The 8,881-nt window shown below is 29.0% G+C and overlaps 1 long non-coding RNA gene across 1 annotated transcript; it reads left to right on the top strand.

Moving 5' to 3' along the window:
- The first annotated feature begins 3,339 nt into the window (after nucleotides 1–3,339).
- On the top strand, nucleotides 3,340–8,578 carry LOC111616556. Its single transcript, XR_002755269.1, has 3 exons — nucleotides 3,340–3,536; nucleotides 7,569–7,687; nucleotides 8,467–8,578. It is a non-coding gene; the product is annotated as an uncharacterized LOC111616556 (long non-coding RNA).
- Nucleotides 8,579–8,881: the final 303 nt, after the last annotated feature.

The raw sequence follows: 8,881 nt of genomic DNA, 5'->3' as shown, positions 1-8,881 counted from the left end.
TGGGGATTTTTCGACCCGTTCGGATTCGAGCCCGGGTCCCCAAGAGCGGAAGGCTGCTACCTTGACCGTTCGGCCATCCGGCCGCATATGGTGATAGCTAGAGCCAAGTATATCTGCGAAAATTTCTGAACCCATTCAGATTAAAAAAGCACTAGACAGCCGCCCTGAGACCTGAGAAGTTCGAGTATGAGCTCAGAAATTTTCTTTTGCATTGTCTAGCCAGGTCTTATTCTAGGATTTTTTCCTACTGCACAAATATCAGTTTTACTATGGCCAAGCCGATAAATCCTAGCGTTAATAAGCTATTATAAAAGATATATAATAAATGGAAAATAAGGACAATAACACAAATATTTCTGTATAATTATTTATTAATTTCAATCATGAATCTTAATCGTTATAGATGTGTAGTGTGCACTGCGCGCCTACACATGATATCATTTATTATACAATAAGTGCACTGTGGTTGTGGATTATAGTTTAAATGATAATATTGATGTTGCGGCTGCAAAAAAATATCTATTGTATATATTCAATACAAATGATAAATCCTATCAACATTCCTTCTATAGCTCTTTTTTTCGTGGGCCGAATAAAAGAAGGATTTTGTAATTAACACTATTTATTTATACATATTTATACTTTATTTTAGTTTTTATACAAGTAAATTGAAAAGTCTCGAGGGATAGTTAATATCTACTTCAAAATTAACAAATATACATAAAAACAGATTTTTAGAAAAATGTTGAAAAAAATTATTCTAGAGAAACAAAATTTTATCATCAAAATTGTATTGTATTACTATATATATATATATATTTTAATTTCAACATATGTAAAATTTACAAATATAATAAATATGTATACTATTATAAATCTTTAAAAACCATTTATTCTTTAGCATACTTCTCAGTTGAGTGAATTTTCTTTTTAGTAGTTTGCTGTCGCTGTTTAAGATGTCATGAAATTTTTCGCAAGAATTTGTTAAATTATATTTCACACAAAATATGGCTTTCAAAGTCTCAACACTTAATTGTGATTTTTAGATGTCCACACTTTATTTATGGTAGAAAAACGCGTTCAGTCGTGGCATTAGTTCCTGGTAAGGACAGCGTATATTCCAGAATTTTTAATGTATTATTATATGGAACATAATTTGTTTCAAAATGATGAAATATTTCTAACCATTTGTTCTCTGTTGAGATTTTTGCTACCTATGACAAACAATATTTTAACAATTATTTTAATCCTTCTGTATTTCTTTCTAAATAATAATAATATAAACTTACTCGTATATTACTTTTCCTCTGAATTTGTCTTGAGTGTCACTTTATTATTGTAATTTATTTTGTTATATCATACCGTCGTAACCAAAATGAACTCCATTCCCACCTCTAGCAATAGAACGATACAAACCGATGTGCTTACTCTCGCTAACCGCTAGCTTTCTTAGGCGGCAATAGACGAGAGCTCTGCGCCATGTAACATGCAACGAACAATATCTTGGACAGCCTGTGGACATGCACTGTTCCGTTGCTGCAGCTGCGCGCCCCAAACCATTTTCTGTCGGTCTTTGCCACGAATACAGGGGTTTTGTCGGCCCAGCATTCTTTATTTCCGATGCTCATGCACACCTTGGTACTGATAAGTGTGATATAAAATGATCTTTACGAATCTTAAACATAAGACAAGTTTATGACACATAATTGACAAACAAAAACTTAATCTTTCCAAAACTCGGGACTTTTTTAAAACGTCTCGGGACGCGGGAAAAATTGTTAAAAATCGGGACTGTCCTGCCAAAAGTGCGACGTCTGGTCATCTTAACTAAGACTGTCCACAAGTCCGTTATGGATTCGGCCAGGCCCACAATGGAACGGTGTGATGACGAGGGACGGAACCGACATGTCTGGGAAGGACAACTCACAAACCTTCTGTGGTTGCTCGCCAGGATTCAATTCCGGGTTTCCCAGATAATTACATTGACGCCTTAGCTTCTTCGGCCTCCAGCCCTCTGAATTTGGTCTAAAAATGCCGACGGTCTTCAGGACTTCAACTGAGCACGTGGTGGCTCCGTCTTGAAATTCTACGCTGTGTGGCCGTTGCTGGATCCAGTTGAAGCTGAGACTGACTCGTTGATCTTGTGAGTGCGATAAAGCAGATAGGTCGATCCAAGCACCTGTACTTTCAGTAGGCCCTGGGATAATTGGGCTTTAGTATTGGGTGATTTTCCTGATATAATATTCAATGAATAAAAAAATATCTGAAAAACTTGTCTCAAAAATTATGAGTATGGTATAAACTCCATGTTTATGAACTGTCAAATTGACTGATCCTCAGGTTCTTGCTGGGCTACTTCTGGTTTGAGGATAGTGCTGATCCCTGCTCATAGATTTCACCTTCCATTGTGCTGACACTTCCCCTTTTATCTTACCATTACTATTCTATTTATAGTCTTTTCCTATCTTTCTTTGGTTAAGCGTTTTCAACAGTCATCTCTTTTAAAACCTCACGTCAAATTACCATTTTGGCAATTCCAGTGTTAAAGTTATATTTTACTATAGATTAGTTTATCAAAACAAATTATATGTAACAGTATTTCTTATCCAAAATAATTAGAAAGGCCAATATTAAAGCATTATTAATAAATTGAGTTCTTTGAGGACACATTTTGTATCTGAAGAATGCTAAAATTAGTTCTTTTTTTAATTAACTTTATACGAACGACCTAATTCGCAATGGAATTCGTGTAAATAAAGGATGAAGAATCCGAGTAAAATCACCCTTCAAACTCAGTATAATTCTGAACCGGTGGATTCGAACGCGGATCCACAATCATTCAATTGATGGTTTAACGAAAAAAAGATTAAACGAAGGGAAAAAAGACGTATAATTTAAAAATTAGAGGCAAAAACTATAGAGCTATATATAAATCTCTGCTCCTATTATCTTTTAACACACCAGAGACGGAATGAATAAAACCACCGAACAATGGTGACTGGGTAGTTAGTTAGTCGCGGGTTCGCACCCAAGCAACGAGCTAGCCACGTGGAATTTTCCAGATTTTCTTCATAACACACAAATAATTACCAGTTTCTAACACAAAGTCCTCCCGGGAGGCACTTCCCCTTTAGATCGCCCACGTGTTGTATTGATTTATTCCATCAATCCAATCTAATGGCACTTCTGGTTATCTTTTATAATTAAAAAAAATGTCAGTAAATAGAAGTCATTGTCAATAAAAAGTGCACGATCTTATTATTAATTAATAGAATACTTATTTAGACATGTTTGTAAATTATCTCTAATATTCTAATTTGTGTATATTTTCTAATATGTAATCATTATATTGAAATTGTTTAAAATACTATTCGTCTGTTTTATAAGAAATAACTATTTTTACATAAAAATAGTTCAATTAAAATTTATAAATTCTGAATGGCCTTAATTACTTTTAGAAGTTCTTGCGTGAGTGTGTTTTCTACAGAAAGATGTGTTAAGTTTGTTAATTATTACTAATATCGTAATCGCACAGGGTTAGTAATCTTCCCTATTTTTTTAATTCAATTGTATTTTAAATTTTATAAATTATTATTAAGTAGATGCAATTATTTTTTACTGTACATCATTATAATATCATTATTCTACTGATAAAAGTTTTATAAATTAATCTGAAAATTTTATTGATCTTATAAGATAAATTATATACTAAATTTCAAGAATTTATTTAGTTTCAGACAAAAGTATGATCGATTATGAATCGATTGATGAAAAATTATTCGATCTCAATGATCGAGAAATCGAATAATTAAAAGGGATTTATTTAACCACGTGTTGCACATGTAACTGCTCGAAAACGAATCGAATTGCTTGTTTAATTGTATTATTTCAAATAATATATTTTACTTTTGGTTATTATTTTTAAATGAAAAATAAACCAACATTTATCTCCTCCGAAAATCTGTTGTTTAATATTTCAAGCAAATTATTTGTTAATGATATTTATTTAATCACACCATTACTAATACTAGCGCACAAAATATAGTTTGTTGATTCATCAAACTTTGGCAATGAAATATAGAGTTAACAATATATATTGAAAGCATTAATTTTGTTAACTGTTGAATTCATGCTGTTATTTTTATTTCATTTTTACTCATTTTAGAAACAAAGAAAAGGTTTGTTGGTAATGCAAATGTTACAAAATAAGTCATTTGTTTTTTATTAATATATTAATGCTTTATATTTTTTTCTATATATTCAATAACTCAAATCTTAAGAGCTAATCATTAACACATTCATTTTTTTTTATTTTTAATTTATCATTACTTCATATTTTCTCATTTATCATTTATGTCCTAATACTTTCAAATTAAGTTATGCTGATTATTTTAAATAAAAATTTTCCACAATTAATTGGGGTAAACTCTTTAGATCTTATGTAACAAATATAATCTTACGTAAAATGCATAACTTGGATTTTATTTGCTAAAAAATACATAAATTAAACAAATAAACGAACAGAACAATTACAAATTAATTTAGGACACATTTCAATTTAGCATAAATTTACTTTTATTATGAACTTATCATACAGGAACTTTTCAGGTGAATGGTAAAAAAAATAGACTTTTGTTGATTACAGAATATTCATTTTGGGTGTTACATCCCTCATCAGTTCTCATTTTCAAATACTTGATAATATAAATTGCATTATAAAATGGTTTATATTATTTAATTGTTTATATAAAACATATTGCAATTTATAATCACCTGGTAAATTTCAAGATTTTTTTTGTAGCTTTTATACGATATGAAATTAGCCATTCAATATAAAATATAGATCCTGTATGATAAGTTTGTAATAAAATTAAATGACAGTGCTAATTACATTGGGCTTTGGGATGATTATATATGTGTAATAAAAGAAAATTTATGCTAAATCAAAATAGCAAAAATATAGAACAAGAAGCTATAGAAAAAAACAATAATATATGATATAGTTTAATCCCAGTAAAGAAATATTACATGTAAATTCTCTAGGATAAATTACTGGAATTAAGTACAGTACTTAGTTCCAGTAATATCCTAAAATAGTTGAGTAACTAAAAATTTTATTTTTAATGTCTTCAGGAACAATTAAAAAATACATGTGAAAGAAACATAAGGATTGTGTTATCAGTGGAACACTCAAGATCAGGCATGGCCAACATACAACCCATGGACTGGATCCGGCCCATCTAATGAATCTATGTGGCCCGTGATTAATCTTTCAATATTAGCCAATTAAGTTTGAAAATCTTGACGAAAAATTCTGACACCTAAAAAAAAGAAAAAAAAAAAAGGTCAACAACTAACTGGGCGTTTAGAGTTAACGCTCCATTACAAATGTCTTCAGCACAGCGTAGAATGTTGATAATACATGATAATGTGAAAAATGTATCTGTAATCTCTATGTACCTGTACAATTTAGTCTTTACGGGGTGATAGCACAATGAGATCTCGCACCACCTCAAAATCTTGCTAGGGCAGCCTCTGGTTTAGCTCGTGAAAAAACTTTTCTTTCCAATTCAGCCTGGGGGCAAAAACTGTTGGCCACCCCTGAGATAGCCAATGCTAATAACATTTGTTCAATGAACAGTTTTTCTCAATGAAACATTAGGTGGTGTAGAAAGATTATTTTTTGATATTTCAAACAAATTCAATTATTGCTTTGTTCTTTGTTGGTACTACTAACAAAATTTCTAATACAAGAACATGATCTTTTATTCAAAATTCTGAAAATCAAAGTTTCAGAGGTGTGAGATATTTTCTGTTTTTGGATTTTGAAGACTGAAAGGATGGTGGAAAGTCATAAGAAGCAGAAAAGAATGCATGACATTATTAATAGTGGAGAAGATAGTTATTACAAAAATTTAATCAAAAGATGTCATTACCAAATAAAAAACATCCAAATTCTGAAATGTCTTACTAGACAAATGAGTAGAATATTAATTGCAATGGCAGGCCTAATGTCATTTTCAAGAATTAGTGTTTTACATTAATTCTCCATAAAAAGAGGAATATATCAGTGTGAATTAATGCATATATATGCTTTTCTCTGAAATATCTATTTTAAAAACAGTCAGGTGTTTCTGATGCATGTTGTTGTGCATATGGAATGATAATTGTACATATACAGAATGTAGTGCATGTAGATGATAGAAATACAACATATACTGAAAAGAAAAATGAATGCTAATTAACTGAATTAATAAATGAAATATTAATAATAAAAGTTCCACTATGTACTAAACTAATAAACCAGCAAAACAACAACTCACTTTGGAAAGTGAAGGACATCTTCCTGAAGATATCTTTTAAAAATGGACAAAAATGATCCATGATGGAAACTTTCCAAAGTGAGTTATTCTTTTGCTGGTTTATTGGTTTAGTGATATAATAAAAGTTCCACTATTAATATTAACCAGTAATTGGTTGTTGTTTTCTAAGAAATATTTGCTCTACTTCTGTAAAACAATAAGCAATTATTTATTGTGACATTGTCACAATGCCAGGCTGCAATTTTTAATCATATTCTTAATTTATTTAATTTAAAATATATGCTCTCCATCTCAAATTAGTAGTGTCTTGCCCCTGTACATCATACTTTTCCTGATAACAACAGTACCATGCCAGCCATCTATGTAACTCCATTTAGGGGAAAGTTTTCGAATTGAAATATATGACTTATGGTCTAGACCATTAATATACAGTTAATTGGGAGCTCCTGCCTCTAAGCTTTCCATATCTGGTATTGACTTTCATTTATCTAACACCATTCTTGAAATTAAGGATGGATGGACAATAGTAGGAATTTATAGGGCTGCAATTTGAAAAAATCATAGATTTTTTCAAATTGCAGCCCAATTATTGATTATTAAAACTATGCATATTTTGTCGCATCACATCTAGCATTGCTTAAAATGTAAACATATTATTAAAAGAATTCTTGTTTATTAATTTTTAATTTTTCTTTAGGGTTAATGAAACAAATTCATTAATCTGAAAGTTTGTTTAACCTGAATTGTTTATATACTTGAAAGTTTTGGGAAATTCAAAAATGCTTAAATGTTTTGATTAATAAATGAAATAAACATAAGAATTAAAAACAACACAAAAATCACTACATACAGTATTGGACCAAACATCTAGCAAGCTTTGGATTGGTCTGGATTTTCTGGTTTTCTAGACACTGGCTAAATTTATATTTAATATAAAATAAATAATAGAAAGTAAAGAAAAAATTGTATTTAATACACTGTACGCAAGTACTGGAACTGGCATTGTGAGACATATTTGCCATGGAAACCAAACCAAAACAGTGGCCATGTGGCAAACTATAGCCTGCCAAATTCAAAACTACCCAGTTGATTTTCTGGTAATTCTGGCTTTTTGGAAATTGGATATTTGGTCCAGTACTGTGTGTATGCATGTTTTTTATAATTATAATCTATAAAAATCTTGAATTTATTTCATATTTTGTTTATTAAATATATTTATTCATATTTTTGGGTTTAATATTTCAGTTTAAAAATGATGAAGTCTGTTTTACATTCATGGAGAAAATTTTCTATCTACAGAAATAATTATCAATTTGTAATGAAATGGATATATAGAAAAAAATCATGCTGGAATTATAACAACAGTAAGTTTTTAATTTAAAAGGATAAACTTCAAATAACTACACATTACCAGCCTTTAAGATGCAATCTATTTTATTAACATAATCTAATGTTTTTGGTCAATTAATTGACCTTCATCAGAATCGAACAATTTTTCGATTTATGACGAACAAAACTGATTATAGAATGTTTTCAACTTTAAAAGTTTTCTCAATGCCTATTGCACAAGTCTGAAAATAGATAAATAGAATCTACAGACTGAAAATGCACAAATATATGCATACACTAACTATACACATAAAAAATAAAAGTAAAAATAAAAATTAATAATAACAAAGAAATAGATAAATGAATAGATAAATAAACAAGTGATTAAATAAAGGTTTAACATACTTGGTCCAATAATCCAGTAATTAACATTAAAAAACATGAGAAGTATCACAAAGTAAACTCAGGTTAGGGGTATTAAATTTTGATACTAATAATAAATTTCAATTTATATATAATTATTTAATTATAAATTTCTCAATCATTTTGTTCAAATTAATTTTTATTTATTAATTTTTTTTTCTGAAAATCTTGTTTTTGATTTTTGAAACTTAAATGTTTAATAATATTGCAATAAATTAAATATAATAAAATAATACTCTTAAGAATTCTTAAATATTTTAAAATATACAAATAAAATAGGTGTTTTTATTTAAATTAATATAATGTAAAAACAATATTTTTACATTTAAATTATTGAAATTGTAAATAAGTAAAATTCATTTTCATTATTTTTTAAATATTATCAACAAAGAAATATTTCATGTTTCTGATGAAGTTAAGGAAAGCCTAATTAAAAATCATCCAGTTATAGCTTTGGAGAGTACAATTATTACACATGGAATGCCTTTTCCAGAAAATATAAGGTAAATTTGATACATATATATATAAAATTTTAAAATATAGAAAAATATATATAATAATTGTACATATACAGAATGTAGTGCATGTAGATGATAGAAATACAACATATACTGAAAAGAAAAATGAATGCTAATTAACTGAATTAATAAATGAAATATTAATAATAAAAGTTCCACTATGTACTAAACCAATAAACCAGCAAAACAACAACTCACTTTGGAAAGTGAAGGACATCTTCCTGAAGATATCTTTTAAAAATGGACAAAAATGATCCATGATGGAAACTTTCCAAAGTGAGTTATTCT

The sequence above is a fragment of the Centruroides sculpturatus genome, unplaced genomic scaffold (assembly GCF_000671375.1).
Source record: "Centruroides sculpturatus isolate CEXI.00-Female unplaced genomic scaffold, Cexi_2.0 scaffold3011, whole genome shotgun sequence".
Classification (NCBI taxonomy): domain Eukaryota; kingdom Metazoa; phylum Arthropoda; class Arachnida; order Scorpiones; family Buthidae; genus Centruroides; species Centruroides sculpturatus.
This window is presented reverse-complemented; position numbering and strand designations above follow the sequence as displayed.